This window comes from Kryptolebias marmoratus, linkage group LG11, assembly GCF_001649575.2.
Source record: "Kryptolebias marmoratus isolate JLee-2015 linkage group LG11, ASM164957v2, whole genome shotgun sequence".
Taxonomy (NCBI): domain Eukaryota; kingdom Metazoa; phylum Chordata; class Actinopteri; order Cyprinodontiformes; family Rivulidae; genus Kryptolebias; species Kryptolebias marmoratus.
The window spans coordinates 23,206,615-23,219,554 of record NC_051440.1 but is presented as its reverse complement, the minus strand read 5'-3'; the positions used below and the strand labels follow the sequence as shown (position 1 = coordinate 23,219,554).

At 38.4% G+C, this 12,940-nt stretch overlaps 1 protein-coding gene across 3 annotated transcripts in view; it reads left to right on the top strand.

Moving 5' to 3' along the window:
- mob2a (MOB kinase activator 2a) overlaps window positions 1-12,940 on the top strand; it is a 54,460-nt gene that overhangs the window by 26,787 nt on the left and 14,733 nt on the right. The window lies entirely within an intron of this gene.

The following is a 12,940-nucleotide window of genomic DNA, read 5'->3' as shown; positions in this document are numbered from 1 at the left end:
TGTTTTCGAGAGTGAAGCTGAAAAGGTTTTAGTTTCAACTGTCTGGCAGTCGAAGCAGAAATGATCTGTTTCTGGTCTTTTGTGGTTGTGGGATAAGTCAGCCTGATCGTGTCTTAAATGTTGTATAAAGTCTAAATATATCTTTCCAACTCTAAAGGAGCATTTTGATGGTGAGGGTAAAATTGTAGCTTTAACGCAGGCACACACAGCACAGCTGGATTACATTATTCCTCACTGTGATACAGAACTTTGCTTTACAGAAACTCTGAGCTTGAATAACAGAGTGCTGGTTATGTGTGTGCCATTTAAATCTGTGGCTCCACATGTGTTAAATGCTGTGGGCTTCAGTGAAATACACACAGAAGCCTTGTGAAGGAGGACTCACGCCAGAAGTACAAATGTTCTTTTTTCCTTCACTTACAATATGAAGGGAGGGTGGGACTTGGACATTAATGTCTCATGGGCTCATTAAGCCAAAATAGACTGTCAGGTCTATTTTTGGCTTTTAATCTCCCATGCCTTCTACCCAATGAGATGGCTTGGAGGTGATTATATATGCTTTAATTGATGTGAGTTTTTGGAGGCACACCCACCTCAACGAGTCCTTGTTGACCTCAGTTCCAGTCAGCCCTTGGTCCCCTGGGTCTGGCATTTCAGCTTTCAGCAGTAGCTTTGTGTGGAAATTAAAAAAGTCCACAGACACTCTTTCAAACACTGTCACATCTAAAGCTAGTAATCTTTTTAAAAATAAAACTGTTGGAACATTTATTGGCTGCTGTGTTGTTGATTTTTTTTGTAGAGTCTGGAGCACTTTTTGTTCACAGATCAGTCTCACCATTATTAGCCCAGTCAGGTAAACAGAGTACCACAGTTCATCTTGTTTTATTGTAATATTCAAGCATCCTGGCATTCAAGAGGAAAGTGCTTTTGCATTTGTGAGCTACATAAACGTTTTTTGCACATCACTACTATCTTCTACATTATCTTGATGTTTTTCATGTTTTACTTGGTTGCTGACAGGGTAATTTTGGTTTAAAAAAAAAAGTAAAGAAGAATGATTACAGCCAGAGAAAGTCATGCTGATGATGTTTGATGGCCATCAGAGCTGCAGTTTTCAGTTCACTGACATAAACTCATGAAAAATGACTGCTATAGGAGATCCAAATTGATTTTAGCAACTAATTTTTTTTCCAATATTTTTTCTTAGTAGAAATTTTATGATTTTTGAAATGTTTTTACTTTTTCAGAAAAAAAAGTACAGTGTCTATTAACTGCTTGATACATCTCTATATCTCTTAACATAAAAAAACAGTAAAAGTGACTACTATTAGATCTTTAACACATCAAGTTAAAAAGCTTTTTAACAGTGAAGTCATTTGGATTTCTATTACTTGCCGTTTGAGACTAAACAGTCTTGTGCTCCTTGCTGGAAGTTTTTTTTAATTTTTTTTAATGCTAAATTAGTTGAACCATATGCATTTTAGTTTCTAAAATATGTCCAAGTTTCCCTCAGCAGTTTGGTAGTTTAGCTCAGTGTTTAATATAGGAATAAATTCCCAATTTCTGAACAAGGTCTTATAGTGTTTAACTAAAATTGTACTAAAATTTGTTGCAGTACCTCAGTGGAAACCAGACTTTTACTGTACATACAGACACAAGCTCACAAGATAATTTTTTCTATGGTTTCCTTTTCCCACAGCAGTCCTAAAGCAGCTCCCGCTGCCATTTTACGGCTTTTATTTTCATTCTGCTTTTGTCAATAACAATGTCAAAGGTTAAGAGAAGGTAATCCCTTCATACACAGAGTATGACATATAAAAAGTCTATTTTTCCTTTGATTTAAAAAGGTTAATGTTTCTGAACATTGACTTGTTCCCGAAGCACAAGATCATTCAGGCCTCGAGGCTCCGGCACATGACGAGCTTGCAGTGGATCAGTTGGTAAATTTTATAATGTGTGCCGTGGAACAATAGCGGTGAGTGTATCATCACAGTGTGTGTTGTATTAGCAGACCAGACCCTACCGGTTGCCATGTGTGTCTCATTAGGCACTCTTGAGCAGACCTGGCTGCCTCCACAGAGCTGAGACAACAGCACCATTCTCCACCAACAGACCCTGCACTCCTTCCCCTCCACCCAGCAGACTCCCTCGTCCTGTGGCTGCTCGGCTCTCACACGGGCCGGCCCCGACCCAAATCCAGATAAAACAGTTGATTTTGTTGGGGAGGGGTTAGATTACAACGTAAATGAATTTATAATCCATTAAAAAGCTTTTTCTGGAAGAGCTGAATGAAAAATTTTAAAGGCTTTCCTGTTCAAATGACCTGATTCATCATTGTAACCTTTCAAGATTGCTTAGACATTAAACTAAACAGCAATATCAGTCTTGATATTTTAAGATTGTTTGATGGTCCATTGAAAACCAGTTTTGGAGAAGAACAAGATTATCGTCTGAATGAAAATGTAATCAGGTTTTTTTTTTTTTTTATGTTGACCCTTTTACCTCAGCTGGTTTCATTTTTTATACTCTTTTACAAACGCAAGTGAGTTCAAGAACCAACCTGGTTTTATGTAGAGATTTTATTTTTGTTTTGGTTTTTTACAACTTTTTTCAAATTTTTGTTTTCCCTCTCATTAAAGGCTTGTGTAGATTACCTCAAATAAAATCATTTTTTAAATTTTCTTTTTCTCTATTTAAAAATATTATTGAGCTTATTCACTTTTTTTTGGTAAACATTTACGAGATTTATCATTCTTGATCTAGCTGACTGTTCCTCTTGAGTTTCACCTGAACCCCAATCAGTGCAGAGGGCAGACCTCACCTCACTCACGAGACCAGTTGCATAATCCAGTTTGTGTGCGTTTTCAGGACCCGCTTTGTTCTGCTGGCTCAGGAGGAAGAGGAGAAGGAGATGGCCTTGCAGTAACCTCACCTCCACATTTAGATCCTCACAGTCAGCACACAAAGTCACACGCACTGCACCTGTTTGCAAGTCTTCTTTAATAAGTTTATTCATTTTTGCATCTGCTAAGATCATTAAATTCTGAGCTCAAACTAAGAGAAATTCAGCTATTCTGTCAAAGTTAAAATTTCCTAATCTCTAGCAGGCAAATGTCCAATAAAAACGTTATTTGTGGTAACAGGTGCCCTGTAGGCATTGAAAATTTGTAAAAGCTGAGTTGTGGTCCAATTGGCAAGTCTTAATGGTGTCATTGTTTTCATTGTTTTTTGGTTTAGTATATGTGTGTGTGTGTGTGTGTGTTAGTCAGGTGGCAGGAAAAGGGTCAGGCAGAATTCGCTACCAGAGTCACTGTGCCTGCAGACTTTGTATGGGCTCTAAAGGTGGCATGAAAACTGGTCATTGCACTGGTTGGAGCAGTCCACGACTTCTCCGTTTGGCTGCTGGGAACAGGGGGCCCATTTAAAGGGAAACAGGAAGGACCTGGGCGCCTCACTTCCTGTTTATCGAGTTTGTCCCAGGCATGGCTAGGGAACAGGGGGGAGTCTAATACAGTCTAATTTATTATAGAGATTGGTGTTAAGCAGGTAAAACTTCATATTCTCTCTGCTTCGAACAAAAGCAACTGTACTACCACTTGACTGCAGTGAGCATCCAAATAATCATTAAACTCTCACTTGATCATAATAGAACCAGAACTCTTCTTTCAGTCTTTTTTTTGTTGTTGTTTGGCTTTTTCTTGATGCCTTTTGTGGTGCAGGCAGATGTGCACCCTTCCCCCAACAAGGAGCCATGATGTCACTGCATAAGCCCATCTTCCCAGGTGGGACATTCCTCAGCCAATCAGAAGCTTGTTTACAACTGAATCTCATGACATAGACTTATGCAGAGATACTTAAATCTATGCATGTGCTGCTTTAGAGCTTTAATAGCTACTGATCTCCTTTTCTCACAGAAGGATCAGCTTATATTGCTCTCGCAGCAGCTCATCTTTTTAGCGTAGGATCAGTGGGAGGAGAAGGAAACTGAACATTGTCAGAAAAGTGAGGAGCACACTTTACCTCCCTCTTGCTGCTTCAGAGAGATGTATTGAATTGACGTCCTCTCTCTCCTTTCTGTCCAACTCATTATTTTCGTTCTTAGAATAATTGCGTCCTCCATCCACTTCCTTCCCTTTCCCATTTACCAACTGAATGAGGGCATTAAGCATGTCGTTTGTTTGTACAATATGCATTGTTAGGAAATGTATGTTTACAAGGGGGAGTAATGCCAACCTGCATATCCAGTTGAAGTTTTGTTGTCTTAGAATCATTTGTTTTGTCTTTAGGATGACTGACAGGAATATAATCCAGTATTTTCTCCTTGCATGTCTCTGACAATGAGTAGGCGCTTCACTGCGGTTACACTGTCATGTCAGCAATGCCCCCAAGGAGTCGAACATGTGTGGTTTTATCTTGGAATTTTCATAACATTTGGTGTCTTTGTTTCTACATCTATCCTTAGACACACAAAATATATCTTGAGGTAGAAGAACTTCAAACTAAATATTAATCTCAATATGGGCGTGCAAATACAATGAGGTTTGCTGCAGATGAACCATCCCTGCCCCTTGTTTCTGAACGTCTGTTGTTAGATTGAAGGGGTTTTAATGCAATTACGTTCTGAAAGATCATACTTCCTCTGTAGTCAGTAGAGCTGTTGCACAAGCACAGACCTGTGCAAATTAGAGGTTAAAATGCACTAACCTGATCTGCAAGGCCCAATGACTCGCTCATATTTTCCACCAGCTTGGTTTGATCAGCCGTTGGCCTCATTGAGTCACATGCTTCTCTTCACCTCTTAGGAAGCTCCTGGGTGTGACTGCTTCCTACGCTTTCATCACTCATACTTTTAATCAAACTCTCACAATGCACCAGAGTTTCCTCTGTCAGCAGACTGAGGCCAGTTCTTGTCTAGTCATCAAGGAGGGGGATTTGGTTTTCTTTGTCCCTTTTTTTCTTAGTTTTTCTTGTTGTCCTAAGATCTTCGAGTAAACAAACACTTTTGGGAACACGGGATGTTTTTGTTTGGTATTTTTCACTTTTAATTATCCTTCCATTGTTAGGCTTTTGAGTAGAACAAAACAAATATTTAGACATTCTTTTGTGCTATAGATTTTTGATGATGGTTTTCAATCAAGCACGTTGTTAGTCAGAGAAGTGATTATTTTTATGAAAAGCTCCACTCACAGGATTGATGTCTGAACCGAGAGGCACTAGCTGTACTGTTTGCTGAAAATGACCTTGTTCCCCCCTTTGACCGAGTGGCTGTTGTGATAAGCAAAGCAGCAGATTGGTTTGACGGTTCTTGATTTTTTTTTTTGTTTGTCTTTTTCCCTTAAAGCCTACCTGACCTTCCGAGCCTGCGGAGACATCTTGAGTAATGCTCTTCAGACAGAACTGTACAGAAAACATTAATGTAGATGAATGCACAAAGTGAGATATATTGTTAGAAATTGTACAGGACTGTAGAGTGTTTAATTTGAGGCCAACATCATTCTCTGAGCCAAAGACAAGTCCTATTTACATATAACTCAATTTACTTTTTTTTTTTCTTCAAAATTTCAAATCTTGATGAGCAAAATTGACAATCATTTAAATTCTCTTAAAACACTGCTTTATTTACTTTGTAAGAGCTCTTTTTTATTATAAATTTCATTAAAAATGCATCAGTCAATAGGTTTTATTGGGCAGCAAAAAAGAAACTTACAGCTTTTACTGTCCATATCTTGAATTGGGTAAACTCAGATGGGGTCATCTCCACGCTCTTTGGGTTAAAGTGGAGCAGGACATTGGCCGGGGTAAAATAACAAATCAAACTCCAGCATGCCAGACGGTCTGAGTTGAAACTGGTCTGCCATAGCAGGAAATTGGAGACTTTTCCTCTGGGAAAAGGGTCCCCCAAACCACTGCTTTCATCCCTTATGTCTGTTTGCTGTTGCTTTTATCTCCCAGACTGAGAAGGTGCATAGTTACGTAACATACCTAGAAACAGACTGGTGTGTGTTAAGAAGCAGACTAATGCAATTTAGCATATGCTCTTAAGGCAGTGCGTTGATCTTATCAGCTGTTTTCTTTCAATCATTTTTGTGGACTGAAATTTATTAAGGCAGGCCTCAGGGTGACACAGAGCCACACCAGTCTTTATGTAGTTTAAAGTTTGCACATTTCTCCCCACATCACAATCGATTTGTTCATGCTTTGTTAGATTTAAAGAATTTATGTTCTCTAGAGTTTCACCAGTGGTGAAAAGATTCTTCAACATCTGTCATTTAGTTTTTGTTTTTGTATAAATTGCCTTGAGGATGTCAAATTGGTTTACATGTTAGGGGAACATTCTGTGCATTGTACAGTTTGTGCTGTGGTGCGTATCTTTTCTTGGAAGTGCTATAGGGTACGTTTGTCTACATTCCCCCCGATAGGAAGTCTGTGACTAAACTCCCTCATTTTGAAGTTAATGAGCTGAATCAAGGCAAGGCAGCTTTGGAGCAGAAAATGGAGAACCACCCAAACTATGCCAGAACCCCTAAACCCTCATTGTTTTTAAGACTCACAGTCAGTCTCATCACTGATTTATTTTAGTTTCATTTTCCCAGAGTCATGAGAAAGAGTGGCATCTTTTCTCTCATTTTTCTTACTTGATTCAGTAAAGTTTTATTTCTTTAACTGAAAGCTTTTCATCAACAGTGAGGGATGGAGGAGAGCAATGTTTCTTTTTGGACCATGAAAAGAGGGCTCTGTTCGTCTTGAAGCCCCATACTCAAACCAATAATACTCCGTCTCATACATCCTGTGCAAATATGGGTGCAACCCCAAAATCCTTTTTCAGCCACCTTCTTTTTCCATGATGCTCTGTCCTCTATATCTAACCCTCTCCACTTTATTCTATACTTCTCTTACACTTACGCAAACTCAAATCGGCTCACAGAGTACCTCTTGTTCCTCAGAGCAAACATCAGTCTGTCTGACCGCAACCCCCCCTTTTTCCCTAATGCACCTCTTCCTTACGTCAAACTCTGCCATTCAAGCCTCCTAACCTCACTTACATTTGGTTTATATTGCAACTTTTGCTTGAACATTTTTTTTGCTTTTGGCTTCTTTGTTTAAATATATTTTCTTGTGTGAATTTTCCAAAGTAACACCAGGAGTGGAAAATAACTCAGGTTTTAGAACCTTCGAATGATGCTGGTGTCTATGATGTCAGCATAGTCCTGGTTCAGTTTCAAGGGTCAGAAAAAGGCACACAAAACACTCTCTGTGTGTTTCTCTGTCTCATTTTGTCTCTCTATTTTTCTCATTCACACACATTCATACGCATACATTGGAGCAAACTGTTATGAAACCTTCAGTAGTCCAGTGATATGAGATGTGTCTGCAGTGAAAGACCTGCTTCAAGGTTTGGAGCTATCTTTATTACTTTTCTCGCCTCAATTTTCATGCAAAAGTTATTCTTTTTTTATCTGCAAAGTCTTATTGCTACTCTGTAATGCATATTCAGTATTTGACTTGACTTGGGTGATATAAAATTTTAGGTAAAGTCATTGTACCAGTAGATGGCACTGTTGTTCCCACACTTGAGTCATATCTCAGGGAATAACATGTGGAACTTTACCCTCCCTCAAGTTTGATTACTAATGCCAAACCAGCATTGCACACTGCTGTGATTCACTGGAGCTGTAATCTGCAGGTGATGTTTTGGTTTGGTTCAGAAATGTTCTGAATTTTATCTGCAGTTGGGAAATCGGCAAGCTTGGGTGTCTTCAGGCCTCCGGGCCAAGGTTATCGCAAACTTCCCTAAAAGAGAGGCATTCTTTCCCATCTTGTTTTTGCAGTTGAGTAAAGTTTTAGAAGATTAACTACCTTTTAAGGCAAGCAATGCAAATGCATAAAAAGCTAGACATAATTGCACTTTAAGTACTCATATGTCATTTAGAAGTCTTGTGCCAAACAGTGGGGTTCATGCTTTGTTCATTTTTATTTAAATTGCCTGAACGAGCTGTCTCCTTACTCCTCTGTTAATTAAAGAGTGCACCTGCCTTTTTTCCTGACTCTTGTCATGTGATTGATCTCTTGACACCGAAGGAGTGACCTTGCCTGCAGAGCTGTGGCCATTTGCAGAATAAAGCATCGTTACTTTTCAGCTGCAGACGTGAGGACAAATTGTCTTTGCGACCAGCTGCCAATGTATAAGAATGTAGACTCGGCACTGATTAACCCTTTAACTTTGCATGCATTTTGTTAAATAATTTATTTTATTAATTATAATTGGGTAAAAAAATGTTGATACTGAAAATCAATAAAAAGCAGTTCTTGTTGAAAAGAAAAACTTGCCAAAACCGTTTTAAAAAAATTACATTTAGCTTCTTGGAGGCAATGCCGATGATCCGTTAGACTCGGGTACATATCTGTTGTTTGTGTGCAAAGACTTGCATTTGATTGACAGGTGTTTGGCTACCAAAATGGCAAAGTGTACAGTGGATAGAGAGTCTTCTCTTCTAAGGAATGCAGGGAGGAGGAGTGCAGCGGGAGCTCAAGGCATGCTGTGACAGTCTCCTACCCTGATCCAAACTCTTTCACTCTTATCGTCCAAAGATTTTAAATTCATCTCCCCTTTCTAGTTTTCACTTGTTTACCCATCTTTTCACACCTCTAACTTGGAAGAAAAACCTCCTTTAATCTCAGATCCTGTTCCAATCTTCCAATTCAATCTCTTCATGTTCTATTTTAGCACATTCTGGCTGACATTGATCCATCTATATCCACGGAGATGGTAATTTATAAACGTCTGGACTGGAGTCTGGTATTTCTCATCTCCTGTCTTGTTTCCAATAAAACCTTTCTTCTGAGGGAATGTTGCCTCCTGTGTGCACTTTTGTTTCAACAGCAACCACCTGCATGCCATGACTTTGAACACCAACCTTTTAAAATCCAAACTGACCTGATTTCTGTGAGACATTTATGCAGACAGGTATTTTTTCTTTAAAGTCATTGCTGGTGTTAAATGGACCATGAATTTAAAGCCTAATGTGTTTGCTCACGAAGTGCACATATCGACCTCGCAAACAAGAAAAGCCAAGTCCAACCAAACTGAAACCTAATAGAACTCATCCTTTTGACCTCTTAAGGCTTACTTTTTAATGCAGTTTGTGCTTCTCTTCAGTCTTTTTGTTTGACTAATATGTATGTGCAGGGAGCAAGGGCATGTCTTTGCATGCTGCCCATCCCCTTCAGGAATGCAGAGCAAAAGAGAGATGAAGTCAAGGAGTAAGAGAGCAAATGTCATGGAAAAAAAAGAGAAGATACACAAATAAAAAGAAGGAGAAACAGATATGATGCATCAATTTAAATTCTAGATTGCAAAGTACTATTTAAACAATAATTTACAGTAATACATTGGTGCTTGATGCTCTCTATAGTTTGGTCTGTTGAAAGCAGGTGTCAGCACTTTTTATAGAGATGCAGTCCATTTAGGATTTTATTCGGTATGGAGGTTATTTTTGATACCATTTTTTCATTAGTGACAGCTATTTAAACTTTTTCTTGTTTTTTTTTTAATTAGCCGAGTAGCCTTACCTGAGAAAAGTAATAGTCTGTGAAGTATTTTTATTTTGTTTTTTGTTTTTCTTTTTAACTATGCCAATCAACTCTTGAGTGTTATGAATAATTTACGGGGTTTGTACTGCAGCAAAGGTTACCAGGTTTAGTTTTCAGAGTGTCTCCTGGCCCTGCTGACCTCCATCAAGCTTCCTATACGCCCAGATAAAGAGCTCCTGTCTGCGCTGTTTTGACTGGCTAAGACCTTACCCAAACACACTCCCACAAGCAAAGAACTCAACACCAACAGGTCTTAAAGCGTGGCTGAGCTCGTTCTGCTTTTTATCGCTTCATTCTGAGTTCATTATGGTTCGGCACCTGTGCTGTAAGTCATTTTGATCACAGGTATGAGTGGCAGAGATCCACTCCTGCTGGCGGCTCTCGAAGTGCATCTGCCATGATGGTGACTCATCTGCAGCTCTCCTAGAATGGCTGTTTTTTCCCTTCTTTCAAATAGGGGGAATTTGTAGGCAGATTTTCAGACCCAGCCTGTTAGGCAAGTTAGTGGGGAGACTTGTTCTGGTTGACCTATTCTTTTTCCAAAACATATAGACTGAAGTTATTTTCCTCAGTTGCATAACTTTTTCCAGTACTATTGTAGTTTATTTATTATAGTTTAACATTGCCTTGGTATTTTTTTTAATTGTAAAAGTTACAGCTCTAAAGTTCCATCACCTGATATTTTATTGAACACAGTAATACTTTCTAATAATGTTATGATGTCAGTATTATAATTATTTAAATTTCTTAAATTTTTCTTCTCCAAAAGGCTTTGTTTCTTTGTCTTACCTGTTGATCTGATCACTCACTGCTATTGATGCCATTCTTTCATCCTTGGCTTTTTTCTTTTTTTATAACTTATCAGATCATGGTTGAACACATTCTATATCAAATGGACCATGATGTCAGTGTTTTGGCGGGTTATTTCCTCTCCACCCCTTGTTTGTTGAGAATGGCATGCTTTCTTATCAAATCGAGACCTTTGGTATTTGCTGTCTGGTTGTTGTGGATATTTCATTTTATTTATTGTACTTTTCATATTTATAGGATTTTTATGATTGTTTAATCTCTAGAAGACCTGTGTGCTTAATTGTTTCAGTTTGATTTGATGAGGTTACCAAAATTAAAGCAACCTCTTGGTACTGAGAAGTGAGACAATAAGTGATTTGATTCATAGATGTGAATTTGATGCAATAAACTAATCTGAAGATTGTTGCTGTTTTATGGTCACAGATAATCTTGAAGACACTGATTAAATACTTAATATCATATTTGTAAAAGTTGTATCTTTGATAAGTTTTATCTTCCTTAAATAACACTTGCCTCATATTATTATTTACTTATATGGTCGTTATGTAAAGTAGCCTCATGCCATCCTAATCATGCTAGAGTGCAGTTTGCTCTTTGTTGTCACGCAAAAACTTGTCTGCTGCTCCAACAAGGTAGGCATAATGCCAGTTTATCGTGTGTGCGGGAATACACCCATTTTTAATATGTAAATCAGGAGGTGTCAGAACACAGAGTGCTCTGTTACTAAAGAAAAACCTTTTTTTAAACCATAGAAACCATTTGCTGGATGCTTGAAGTTTTATAGTGGGTTAATAAGTTCTATCTTCTCTTTCATGAGAATATGTGACCGCTGCTGGCAAAATGAGTCACAATGAGGAGTTTTACAATATTGTGTTATTATTTTCAAACTCTCTATCTCCATACCTTCAAAATGATACAGAGTTTGTTTAATTTTTTGGTGATATATCACCTGGCCTGGCAGAAATATTGTTTTAATGCTGGTATGAAAGCTGGTTTGGAGTGATATTACTGCCCTATATTTAGAAAGAGGAATCCTCGAGCTTCACAATGACACCAAACATTATACAAAGGGATTGTCTGGCACTATGGCAGCTGGCATGGAAATCTTAAAAGGAATAAAAAAGAACTATTCTGAAGACAAACCTTGATTTAAAGGTAGATCAGGAAGATGACATGGTATTTTAGTTACTGGGAGTGCTGGATGGTGTCTTTATAAACTCATTTTTTATGCTAATCTCAATTATAGCAAAAAATCTATATTTTCACATATTTTTGCAATGCAGCCTGTGCACTTTCCAACTCATTTTGCCAGCATGGGTAACACGTTTTTGTTGATTCTGTTCTGTTTTTGTTGGCGAATGTATAACAGACAGGTTAAGATTACAGATGATTATTGCAGACAGGGATTAATAAACAACTAAGCAGCAAAACAGCTGAAACTTTCATTAAATGAAATGAGTACTCTGATTATTTGAGCTTTCACTTTAACTAGGCTGTGTTAGCTCAGATATGATCATATGCGACTAATTGTTAATGTTAGATTGGTATGACACAGGCTTGTCCTGACAAGGAACTTCCATCTGTATGACACCCTAACACATGCAAATTCAATTTTTGACCCCCTTATTTCTTTATACTCAGTTATAAAATCCTAACAGACGTAAGTGCTGTGCTTGAAATCTTCTTTTTATAGCAACATTTGATGTGAAAGCAGATAGCAGCTACGTGACGCCATTTTGTGTCTGGTAGTGGAAGGGAAGGTGACTGTGATGCAGAGCAGAAATAGTTAACCTTTGTCTGCAAGACAAAGGAATGTGGCCGTTGGTTTCCATCCACATCACACATAACAGCGGGGCATGCTGCTCAATCAGCATCATCTCTCTACCTGCTCACGTAACACGACAAGCAGCTGTGAAGGTGTGACTCCAAACTGCCTCTTCTGATTAAAGACCAGGCCAGTTCAGGTTAAATCTCCTCTGCTCTTTAACAAATTCAGCGTGAGAGTTAGCGTGGTAATTGAGGAGGCCTGCTCCAAGCCCCAGTGATCTTGAATGTAATTTTCTATTTTAAGTCACCGTGCGGATCCAGTAGTTTAATGGAAAGTTCCCTGAGCATGAGATTTCCATTCCAGCAACACAGCAACAGTTTAAAAATCAAAACCTCGTCATTGAGCTTTATATACATTATATTTTGCTATATTTGTTTTTGCTTTGTTTGATACTGGTAATAGTATTACAGCAAATTTCATTCAGTGAAATTTATTTTGCTAAGTTTGTTTTACTCTACAAACCCCCTTTTTGTGTAAGACTCTTGTCTCATTCATTAATACTGAAAACAGATGATCCAGTTTTCTTCTTCGACAGTCGGGTTCAGTTGTGCCAGTCATTATGATTGGTCTCAGAAGCCTTTCAAACCTATTTGTTTTAAAAGCCTTTGTCTAAGCTCACTCTGTGCAGTTACTACTTTCACTTTACAAGTCTGGTTATGGATGGTCGTTTCTCATGCAGTCACTGATTAAGCTACTCTGCACACACATGGC